Source organism: Euprymna scolopes, chromosome 9, assembly GCF_053919585.1.
Source record: "Euprymna scolopes isolate OS-2025 chromosome 9, ASM5391958v1, whole genome shotgun sequence".
Taxonomy (NCBI): domain Eukaryota; kingdom Metazoa; phylum Mollusca; class Cephalopoda; order Sepiida; family Sepiolidae; genus Euprymna; species Euprymna scolopes.
Window position 1 is genome coordinate 7,808,935 of NC_136490.1, and position 12,368 is coordinate 7,821,302.

Here is a 12,368-nt window from a genome sequence, read left to right on the forward strand (position 1 = left end):
TCACTGTGTAAAAAAAAAAAAAAATTCAATTGTAAATGCATATATATATTTATATATATGTATGTATGTATATACATATATATATATATATATATATATATATATATATATATATATATATATATATATACATATAAGTTGTGTATTTAGGAAGCATGTTTTCATTAAGACAATTATTGTTAAATAATAGGAGTGTTTTTTCGCTTAATTTTGGTCTTTATTTGCATTTCTTCCTTTTGTGAATGATCATTCTTATGTCTCGGTGAATGAAATTTGTGTAGAAAAGTTCCGTAATCGTTTTTATCCATCTGTTTTTTTTTTGTTTTTTCTTAGCAAGTACATAAATCTGCTTTTCTTAAGTCGCATTCTATCAATAATAATAAGATCAGATTTATCATCTACTGAAATAAATTAACAACTGCTAACCTTATAATTAAAAACCACATTTCTCCGGCAACAAAATCAATGTATTGTACCTCCATCACTAATAATAAAGATACCAACAGCTGCATTAGATACACGTCCAACACTTTGTCCAGATAATGTACCCTACACCTTGAAGGTACTAGCTCGATTTGCCAACACCCAAAATTACATGGCTGCCAACATTCTTAATTTTGAAAAATCTTATTTGAAAACAAGGATAGAGCCAAACATAAGGGAGGGTGTAAGAGTGGCGTATGTCAGTGACATACACCACCCTTATACTCGATTACCGAGAAGACACTCTATATAAAAATAAACGGACATTCAGCCATAACGCTAAAATACACTAGTTACAGAATCTTGTTAACATACCTCGTCGATTTATTCATCCTGCAGAAACCCACATAGAGGGGCATCATAGAATTACACACCATGCTTCAAAACCGACACCCCAAAAGTAAATTCACCCTAGAACAAAGCTCTAGAGAATAACCATTCCTAGACATATAAGTACAAATCAAAAGCAATAACATTATCAAAATCATTTAACGCAAACCTTAAGACACCTAACAACATCTACATTTTAAATTTCATCACGCAAAAAGCTGTATATAATCAATACCAACACCGTAACAGGTAGACTCTTCACCATGGTCACAGACAAAAACCTTCGTACAATCCGACTCAAGGAACTACGAATGCATGTAAAGAGAAGAAAACACCACCATAACTCATAGTCAAAGGTATTCAACTGGCAAAAACAATACCAGCAGAACAATTGACATCCCCCAAATTAAACCAAAGAAGAAATCCTAACATGACTACACATGACACAAACCACCATGACGTTTTCACAGAGATAACGAATACCCACCTTCTTTTTAACAAAAACAGCATACTAAACGACTTCCGTAAAACAACAAAAATATTAAAAACAAACGCCAACCTGAAAACCTAAACCGCACGCTTACGTTTTTGCTCGGGCCCTATGTACTGTTTATAATTTGCCCTATGTGTTAATACCCTTTATGTAAAATTTCAAATGTTTAGACCAGAAATTGTCTGAGTAATTTTGTTTAGACTGCAGAGGCTTTTTTTAATTTTTTTTTTTTACTTTCACCCCTTAACATATATTTCTTTGGTCTCAGATAAAAATTACAATTTTTACTAATGTCCAGGTTATCTACATCTAAATTCCAAGTGTTTAGACTCAAAATTGGTGGAGAAGTTTTGGAGAATCTTCAAAGCTAAACTCTTTCAACTTTGAATTTTTGGCAGCCAAATTGTTTTCCTTAGAATGATTAAAATGCTTGCTGCTTGTCTGACTATCCGTTATGTATAAATTGTTAGTGTTTTGGCCCAAAATTAGCTAAGTAGTTTGCTAGACACCGACAAGGTCAAATCTTTTGAAGTTTGACCTCTTGGAAACTAAAATTTCCGATCCAAACGAATTATAATGTTTGCCCTCTCTCTGGTTTCCCTTTATATACAATTTCAAATATTTAGACAGACCAGCAATTGGCTCTTTACTCTTTAATGAATAGTGAAATTGTATTATTATTTAGTACTTTATTCTCCCTTACAGAAATGATCATTTGCATATTGTTACTATTTGCCTTTGTATTACAGTTGACTGCCTAAATGTGATTGGTAAGAAGTGAGAAGTTCCACTGTTTAAAATACACTAGTATTTAACATTACTCATTGGGAGTAGATGAGAGTAATTAATACAAACGTATGAAGAGTTCATTGCAAATTGTGGCTTAATTTAAAAATAGATTTTTTTTCAAACAAATAGTAATACTTTATCTCGAATGTTAATTGGTTGATATATTATGATAATACTATTTGGATATTCTGAATTAGACAAATTTATCCCTATTATTCTGACAACAAAAAAATTATCTTGATGTCAGAAAAATGATATTTAACTATTTAAGACATGAATTATGATATAAATGTGTAAAAACATGTATTTTTTTTAATTTTAGAAGACGGCATACAGAATGCAAGCAATGGATAGTTTCAAACTGGAAGTATCAAACATCTACCCAGATACTGAAATAATACGTTCAATCCGTGTTTGAATCAAATCCCCTTTAATTTTGCTGTTACATTCATGTATTTGCGACTTAACGAATCAATTTAACTAAGTCATAAGGGGCAGACTCTTTATTTAGAAACTGTACTGATCTGAAAATATAATAAATAATGTGTATATTTCGACATCGATTTTTTAAAAGAATTTCAATGAAAACTAAATTAGTTGTTCGACAGTATACATACTCTTGATTTCTTCCGAGTTAGAAGGAGGCATAATTTTATTTATACAGAGATTCACAGCATGTATATATCTTTGGATTAAAGGTTTGTGTCTAAATACTACGTAGCTAGATTGGTGAATAGTAACAATGCCTTGTTGGCTGTTTAAGGATGCGAAAACCTCATCGCTTCATTAAGCGCAATGATTACCGTCAGCTGCCGGTCTGCTAAGTTCGCAATTGAAAAGAAAGTAATGTTAGTTAATCATCCTAATATTATTTTTATTTACGTCCAATCAGAAATGTGGAAACACATTTCCCCCCTTGTCAATAATACTTAAGCAACTCGATACAATTTTCAAAGTAATGATCGAGATGTTTGAAACGTGGTGCGCTATCTTATTAAAGCAGTATTGTTTTTTTATCTTTCATTCTTTGACGTTAGGGATGACAGCGCACCTCCTTAATTCCCCTTTTTAAAATGAGTCCTACAATACTGTCCATTGATGGGGAAATGTTTGGAAGTTAACTCCGAATATGTAAATGTGTAGGAGTTAATGTTTGCTTATGCGTAATTGATATCGATATCTTAGCATTCCTTACATTCAGATAAGTTCAATAAGCAGTGTATTCTTAAGTTTCATTTTTATGCTAACTATGACCACTTGGGCTAAGGAGCTGTTAGATTTACGAAAAATAACATTTTAGAAAGTAAAAAAGAATATTATTTTTAAAATTGGATTTTGTTTGCACACATAAAACAAAAATATTTTAAAGATACTCTAGTAAGGACTTTATTGTCTTAGTTTTAAATATTTAGATAACAATAATTCTACGATAATATTATGTTTACAAAACATTAATATGAAATAAATTAAATTTCAATAAAAAATTTGAATTGCATTCTAAAGTTTAGAGATGAGGACAATTATTCCTCTCTTTTTTATTATTGTAAATTAGTAAATTATAAAGTAAGACGGTAACTGTTGCGATAACGAACATTTATTTGTAACTTATACTGAACGAGTTTGAGAGTACTGAAAACCTCGGCAGAGTTGCTGTCACTCAGCTCTTAGTGAGCATTAGAGGTGGTTTTCAAGAAGTGATCATCGATGACTAGTGTGAAAGCTCCTTTTTAGCAAATAACAAGAAGAGAAGAAAAATAAGAATAAGGGAAAGAACAAGAACAAGAACAAGAAGAGTATTGCGGAAAGTGCTGTGAAACTAGGAAAAATAATATGCTGATAGCGATTCATCATTTTTTTATGATTCGTCTATAAGCAAAACATCGTCAATAACAACAGCCAGACACAAAATGTGACAACAGAAATAATAATAACTAGCTGAACCCGTGAAAATTTCACGTTTTCTTTTCTTTTTTTTTCACATACACATTATCCCATCACATATCCGTACCTTGAAACATTTACATTAACCCTTTACTGCCCTGGCCGACGAATTCACCCTGTATACTATTTTTTTTAAATAGTAAATGAAGAGTACGGTATGTAAAATGTATGTAAATATGTATATACCAAAATCACGATATTAGTGCTCCAAATATTCTCAATAAATACATCTTCATTTATGTTTTATAAATATTTTTCTTTAAAAATATTTTCAAAAGTTTTATTTAATTTTTAGCTTATTTATTTTTCTTTACATTTAGCTTATTTATTTTTCTTTACATTTGTTTGAGAGAGAGAGAGAGAGGGAGCGGTAGATAGATAGATACATAGATAGATGGATAGATAGATAGATAGACACACAGAGTGTGAGAGAGAGATAGATAGAGAGAGAGAGGGGGTAACGCAGTTTTCGTTAATTAAAAATTAAAAATGATGTGCGTCTTCAACCAGCCCGTGAATGCTCTGCATTTATGGAATGAGAATAAGCATATTATGATCGAAGATCTGCTGCTAAGATATGATAACATAACTGCTGAAAATTTACTATTTAAAAAAAATAGTACACAGGGTGAATTTCAACGGGTCGGGGACAAAATTTGAACATTTATTTGTTTTTTTTTTCATTGTTTATTTTTCTTTACATTTGTTTAAGAGAGAGAGAGAGAGAGAGAGAGAGAGAGAGGGAGCTATAGATAGATGGATAGATAGATAGATAGATAGAAACACAGAGTGTGAGAGAGATAGAGAGAGAGAGAGGGGGAGAGAGAGAAACGCAGCTTTCGTTAATTAAAAATATTCTCGCAACTACGACTGATTGCTGTTAGATATAGACAAACAAAAATATTTAAAAAAAAATACTTTAAAATCTTTTTTTTTAAGTTCGGCCCTTTTCTGTACGCACACTCAAGGCAGAGAGAGTGAGAGATAGATGGATAGATAGATAGATAGATAGATATATCGATAGATAGATCAATAGATAGATCGATATATAGATAGATCGAGAGAAATGCAGTCTTCGTTAATTAAAAATATTTAAAAATATGTTTACACAGTTACTACTAAATGTTTATCATTGAAAGTCAACAACTTCAATATAGTCAATTTTTCTTTATTTTCAATTTGGCTTTTTGTTGGCGTTTTTTACTTAAAAAATGTACCTGCGCTTTTGGATTTTGCCTTTTTGGCTTTGTTTTTCTGAAAAATTTGGCTTTAAATAATTATTATCGTCTGCCAGAGAGAGAAAAAAGAGAACGCTCAAGGGAGAGAGAGAAAAAATTCACGTTTTCTTTTTTTTTCACATACACATTATCCCATCACATATCCGTACCTTGAAACATTTACATTAACCCTTTACTGCCCTGGCCGACGAACTCACCCTGTGTACTATTTTTTTTAAATAGTAAATGAAGAGTACGGTATGCAAAATGTATGTAAATATGTATATACCAAAATCACGATATTAGTGCTCCAAATATTCTCAATAAATACATCTTCATTTATGTTTTATAAATATTTTTCTTTAAAAATATTTTCAAAAGTTTTATTTAATTTTTAGCTTATTTATTTATCTTTGCATTTAGCTTATTTATTTTCCTTTACATTTATTTTACATTTGTTTTTTTATTAAACATTAAAAATGATGTGCATCTTCAACCAGCCCGTGAATGCTCTGCATTTATGGAATGAGAATAAGCATTTTATGATCGAAGATCTGCTGCTAAGATATGATAACATAACTGCTGAAAATGTTGCTCTCCACTTTCTGAATACCTTATTCATGGAAAATGGCATGAATTGCAACATGTTTGATCTGCCTGAACCAGTTGGAGATCATCCTGGACATGAAGGAGATGTTGAACTAACATGGAACCCTCAAGGCAGAGAGAGAAAAAACAGATTTTAAAATATTTTATTTGTTTTAATATTTGATCTCTGCCTTGAGCGTTCGTTTAATGTGTAATCCGCTATTCCAGAATAAAAACTTCTCAACCAATCAAATTTGCCGGAAAGTGTGACACACATAGATAGATAGATAGTTACAAGTGTATTAATATATAGATAATAATAACAATAATAATAATAATAATAATAATAATAATAATAATAATAATAATAATATCAATTAATGATATGATAATACATATATTATTATGATATAAATGCGGGAGTGTCCAAGAGGGCTATCCTTGAGCCTTATTAATCCTGATATTCATAAATTACCTCCCTGATAAAAGTGTTTCGGAGATGGGTATATTTGCCGATGACACCACCCTCTATGACAGGTATGAGGGGAAAGCAAATTAACACATATCTAAGGAAATTGCAGAAACACAAGAGGATTACCTCCAATCTTTAGTGGAATGGGGACAAAAATGGGTGGTCACATTCAATGCTGCCAAGGCTAAGCTTGTTTTCTTCAATAACTACAATATACATTTTCTACGACGAATAGCAACGACAAAGAACACACTGTCTGAAAGTACTTCCTTTAAACTCCTCGGCCTTACATTTACAAGGAAGATAATCTTGAACATATACATTGAGAACATTGCTAAGGCTGCTGCAAAAAAGGTGTCTTCTCTCTACCGTGCCAGAAAATTACTTACGCCTGAAAGTATCGTGCACCTTTATAAGGCCTCCATTCGCCCATGTATGGAGTACTGTTGTCACATTTGGGCTAGTGCATATACTGCTTGTCTCTCACTGCTGGGCAAGGTTCAAAAGAGAGTCGCCAACCTGAACTGTCACATTGGCTTCAGCCTCTGTCCCATCTACGAAATGTTGCATCCCTCCGTCTGTTCTATCAATACTTTAATGGTGAATGCTCTGACGAACTCCACGCACTTGTACCTCCTCGACGTGACTACCTCCGACAAATCCGACAAACAACTTATTCCCACCATTTTACAGCAGAAATCTCTAGGTGCAAGAAACCCTTTTACTCCAATAATTTCTTCCCTAGAACTGCAAGACTTTTGAACTCCCTTCCGGGATACTGCTTTGCCAACTGTACTGATATGCAGAAGTTCAAGTGTAATGTGAACAAACATCTTTCTACTCATCTCGCGTCATAAAACCCCGCAAATTATGTCCCCGATAGTAGCCCCCTACTTCAAAGTAGCACTTACCTTGTTTGTTGTAAAAATTGAAAAAAAAATGATTATTAAAAGAAGAAGAAGCAGTGCAAGAAGTTTTAGGCACTAAATAAACAAAATCGAATTTCAAGTGGATCAAGAAAAAATGCATGTCTTTCCTGTACAGATCTATCAAAATATGTTGGTCAGGTAAAAACCTGGCGGTAGTTCTCAAAATGTCATTTGAAATTTGGTTCAGAAGCGTTAATATGTACCGTGATGAGGAAAGCGCTCAGGATAATTCATCTGAAGTATCACATTGATAAAACAACTTAAAGTCCTTTATGTCGACTGTGGGAAGAGAAAGGGTAGAAGAAAAGAGCGTTTGATTGAAGTGAAAAATTGCACGAGCATGTTACAGAAATGGGATGTGGAGAATGATAATATGTTGGTTAGTTGGTTGGTTGGTTGTTTTTGTTTTACGGCATGTCGACACTTTTCGGGTCATTTAATGTCGAATCCAATGATTTTGAAGTATTTTTTGTTAAATAGAATATATTTGTTGTTTTCAAGTCGGTTTCTATTTAACCCATAGTTGTGTCCCTAACAGGAACTACCAGTCTGGTTCAGAGTGGACATGAGCGCAATGGGAATTAAAGCGTGGCTCCACACTCCCCAAAGTCCGCGAGCTGGAGCCTCATGACTGGATATTGTTTCAGGTCATATCCAAGACCTATGATAATGTGATTATAGGATAGAAGTAAGGAGACAAAAGTGGGCCTTTTTTTAGAATAAGAAACAAAAAGAAAACACCTTGATATAGCAGTAGCGGTGGATACAATGGGGAAAGAGTTGGCTGGTTAATTTTAATTCATCTAAAACCAAGCTTCTATTTTTTCAGCATCGACGCTCTGGTGTCATTCTGGCATCAATTGAAATGAACGACTCTATTCTTGGAAAAACCTCATGCTTTGACAAGCTTCTAGGCTTGACCTTTACTCCTGATATGAAATGAAATACGTACATCAAATTCATTGCCAAGATCGCTGAAAAATCGTAGGATCATTCTACCGCTGCACTAGCTATCGCCTCGTTATGCAACTCTCTTCCCATATAAACGACAGATATGACCAATGATGGAATAAGCCAGATCAATTTTCAACTTTTTTCAGAAAATCAACATGCCACTGGTGATGGTAGTTGGGATTTGATGTGATAAGAAAATATACCAAAAATTAGATTCCCATCTGGAACAGACAATTGAGCATTTAATTATAAAAATCCTGTAGACAGATGCTGCAAATTCTTCATTTTCATTTTATTTTTCACAACACTGTCTTTGAAATTTCATTATTGTTATAAACTATTCAATTAAAAGTGATATATTTATCTGAAATAAATACATGAATTATAATTTTAATTATGAATCACAACTAGCAAAATAGCTTAACCTTTACTGCATTAATTAAACAAAAATAGTCAAAAAAGTTTAATTAGCAACTAACTCTTTTAAATTTCACAATAAAAATAGATGTGAAGATACATTACACAATATAACAACATGATACAAGTTACAGAACCATGTATTTCAATTTTTTATTAGAGGCAATAATATAAACTTATCATAGAACTTAATTATTCTGTATAATTTCCTTTTGAGGAAAATGAAGGCCTAATTTGCTGGCACGATGACTTTGTAATAATGTGTATATGTCTTGCTTCCTGCCCGTATACAACTTTTTGAGAAAGATCAATCAAATTTGACCAGTGTGTGTATACAAAATTGATAGAAGTAATATTCTTCTTCTTTTTTTGAGTTGTTCACTATTTCTCGAAATAAACAACACACACAAAAAAATAATTATTTGAAAAAAACTTATTTTTTTTATATTTTGGCGATTTAATATGAATAAAACGCTAACAATTGTTTGGGTAAATTTAGAAAACTAATACAATTTAATGGATAAATATTTATTTACCTAATGGACAAACTCGTTTGAATGCCTTCTTCTTTCACATCCAATTCATCTGAGTTTATCATTGATATTATATTTTCCAGAAGTAGTAAAAAAACACTATTTTTGGAACAGTTAAGAATAGTAATTTAGATTTCAGTTAACTGCTTTGTTCTCTGAATCATATTAGAATATACTGTTGTTGGTTAAAAAATATTGTTGGTTTTGATCTCAAACCAACTAACTGCGTACACTTGGATGAAAAATTTGACCAGAATGTTTACTTTATCATAGTGTTTAGGATAGACAACTCTAGTCCATAAAACATTAATCTTGTGGCTTATGTTAGCCATCTTCCTTGATTCAGGGCCCAATTTTCACAGTTAACTTCTCCACAAGGTATGCTAACAGCATACTCAAAAAGGAGCCTCTGGTCTTCACACTTAAATTACTTGCTTTTTTTTCTGCTATCAGGTAATGATGATCGGGACGGACACTATTTTTTTTTTTTAGAATTCTACTTGAGGCAGATCTTGAGAATTATTGATAAAGTCTCTGATTCATATTAAAATATACTGCTGTTGGTTAAAAAAATATTGTCGGTTTTGATCTCAAACCAACTAACTGCATACACTTGGATGATAAATTTGACCAGAATGTTTAATAGTGTTTGAGGATAGACAACTCTAGTCCATAAACACATTACTCTTATAGGTTATGTTAGCCATCTTCCTTGATTCAGGGCCCAATTTTCACAGTTAACTTCTCCACAAGGTATGCTAACAGCATACTCAAAAAGGAGCCTCTGGTCTTCACACTTAAATTACTTGCTTTTTTTTCTGCTATCAGGTAATGATGATCGGGACGGACACTATTTTTTTTTTTAGAATTCTACTTGAGGCAGATCTTGATAATTATTGATAAAGTCTCTGATTCATATTAAAATATACTACTGTTGGTTAAAAAAATATTGTCGGTTTTGATCTCAAACCAACTAACTGCATACACTTGGATGATAAATTTGACCAGAATGTTTAATAGTGTTTGAGGATAGACAACTCTAGTCCATAAACACATTACTCTAATAGGTTATGTTAGCCATCTTCCTTGATTCAAGGGCCAAATTTTCTAAGTTAACTTCTCAACAAGAAATGCCAACTGCATACACACAAAGTAGCCTCTGGTCTTCACACTTAAATTAGTTGTTTCTTTTGCTGTCAGATAATGATGATCGAGAGAGACACTAATTTTTTAGAATTCTACTTGAGGTAAATCTTGATAATTATTGATACAAAGTTTCCCCAAAGGGCCACTAAATGTTGTTAGGCTTTTTGTTGTTCCATCAATTATTTAAAAATTGCTGTAAATGGCAGTTCTTCTCGTGGAACCTGAAAATTGGAAACTTTTCATGTTTAATAATAGAGTCAGATTACATAATAAATACCAATATATTATTTTATTTTCCACAAAAAACGAACATAATTGCAGGTGAATCTATAGAATTAATTTTACCTCCTTGTTAGGAGGACAAGTGCAGATTATGTGCCTTGTTTGACAATTTTCTGTCTTGCACTTTACTGCAAAGTCATCACATCTCAAGGCAGAAATTTTGCAGCTACAAGAAGATATATCAACCAGTCTGTCTAGCTGTTCCTTCATTCTTTTAAATTTGATTGCTGCAAGATATTTCCTGTCAATCTGTTTGACTCTCTTATACCAAAATATATTGACCTTCTGTCCTATATAGTGTTCCCTTAATAAGGGTATCTGTGGATTAACTAATTGCCGAATACTAATTATTTCCTTGGTAATTAACTTAGAAATCTCACTATTTCTTAAGTAGGATAACTATTTCCGAGGAAATAGCTAAACTGAATGACGTGTCGTGAAGATGGGGTGCTGTTTCATCAAAATTACAAGGTGGACCAGTAAATTTTGTGAACCACGGGTTAAAACTGAACGTCTTACTTTTACTGACATTCTTATCTGAAAATAAAACAAATAAATGGATTATAACGGAAGGAAAGTGTTCTAGTTCCATACGTAAAAAAGTGCTAGTTATAAGAAATAATGAAACACTTTGTAGAGTTGAATTAAATGTATTGAAGAGAGAGGGCCACACCTAATCAAAAGCATAGTAATGTTTAGTTTAGGCATTTTAGCAGATTTTAGCTCCTCCTTCAATAACATGAATTTATCCTTAAAGAGATTTATTCTTGCTGTTGATGTTCCATTTTAAACGAGTGTTTAGTGTTTAGCGTTTGAAAAACCAGTGCTTGTGCATCTATGTTGCTATGCTATTTTTAATAGTATTTTCAAGTTAAATTTAATTTTTATGATATTTTGGTTTATTAATTTTTTAGGTGAAAGTACAGAATAGTTACAATATACTCTCCTTCCCATATTAAGAATGGCTTTCTAAATAACAAAGTTAGTTTAGCACAATAACATAGGCGCAGTAGATAAACAAATAACGAAAAAACCTTTAAGGGGGTTTCCTTATTTACTCGTATTAATCTTTGTGGGTTATTTGATTTTAAAACTATAATTTTAGAACAAAAACACTGCTTAAAAAAAGTACTCCCTAAAAATAAAAGAAATCAAAATTTGATTCTAATTTTCTGCAAAGTATTTTTTATTAAGTAGAGAACTTGAAAATTCACGTAGTTATATTTCGTAAAAATGTGTAGAATAAACTTGTATGGACTATTTTAACACAAAACTGGAGTATTACCATAATTTAATTAAAAAAATCAAACAGAATTTTATGTGAAATATTAGGTTGATGCAAAAATAATGGCATTTTTTGACGTTCATTTGAACGTCAAAAAATGCCATTATTTTTGCACCAACCTAATAGAAAAACAAATTAAAAATAATAAAACAAGTATGTTTAAATTCACTGCAGACAATTGAAATATAATAATACATATTTTAAACAAGTCTTTTTCGTTTTTCCTTTCGAAATAATTAAGCCTGAATCGTAATGTGTTCAAATTAAATAATAAACACACGTTAATTTTCTATAGCAATAACGAGCGCGTTTGCAACGGTGAAATCCTAAATGTTTCCACCCCTCCAAAAGTAACTGAAATGAAAAAGCGAACTTTGTTAGTTATTATTTAAAAAACATAATTTTCCCTTTACACTTAATATTCATTTTATTAATTCATTATCCTCACTCATTTTATTTAAAAATGTAGTTTAAAACATATTTCAAATAATGAGTCCATTTTTTGACAG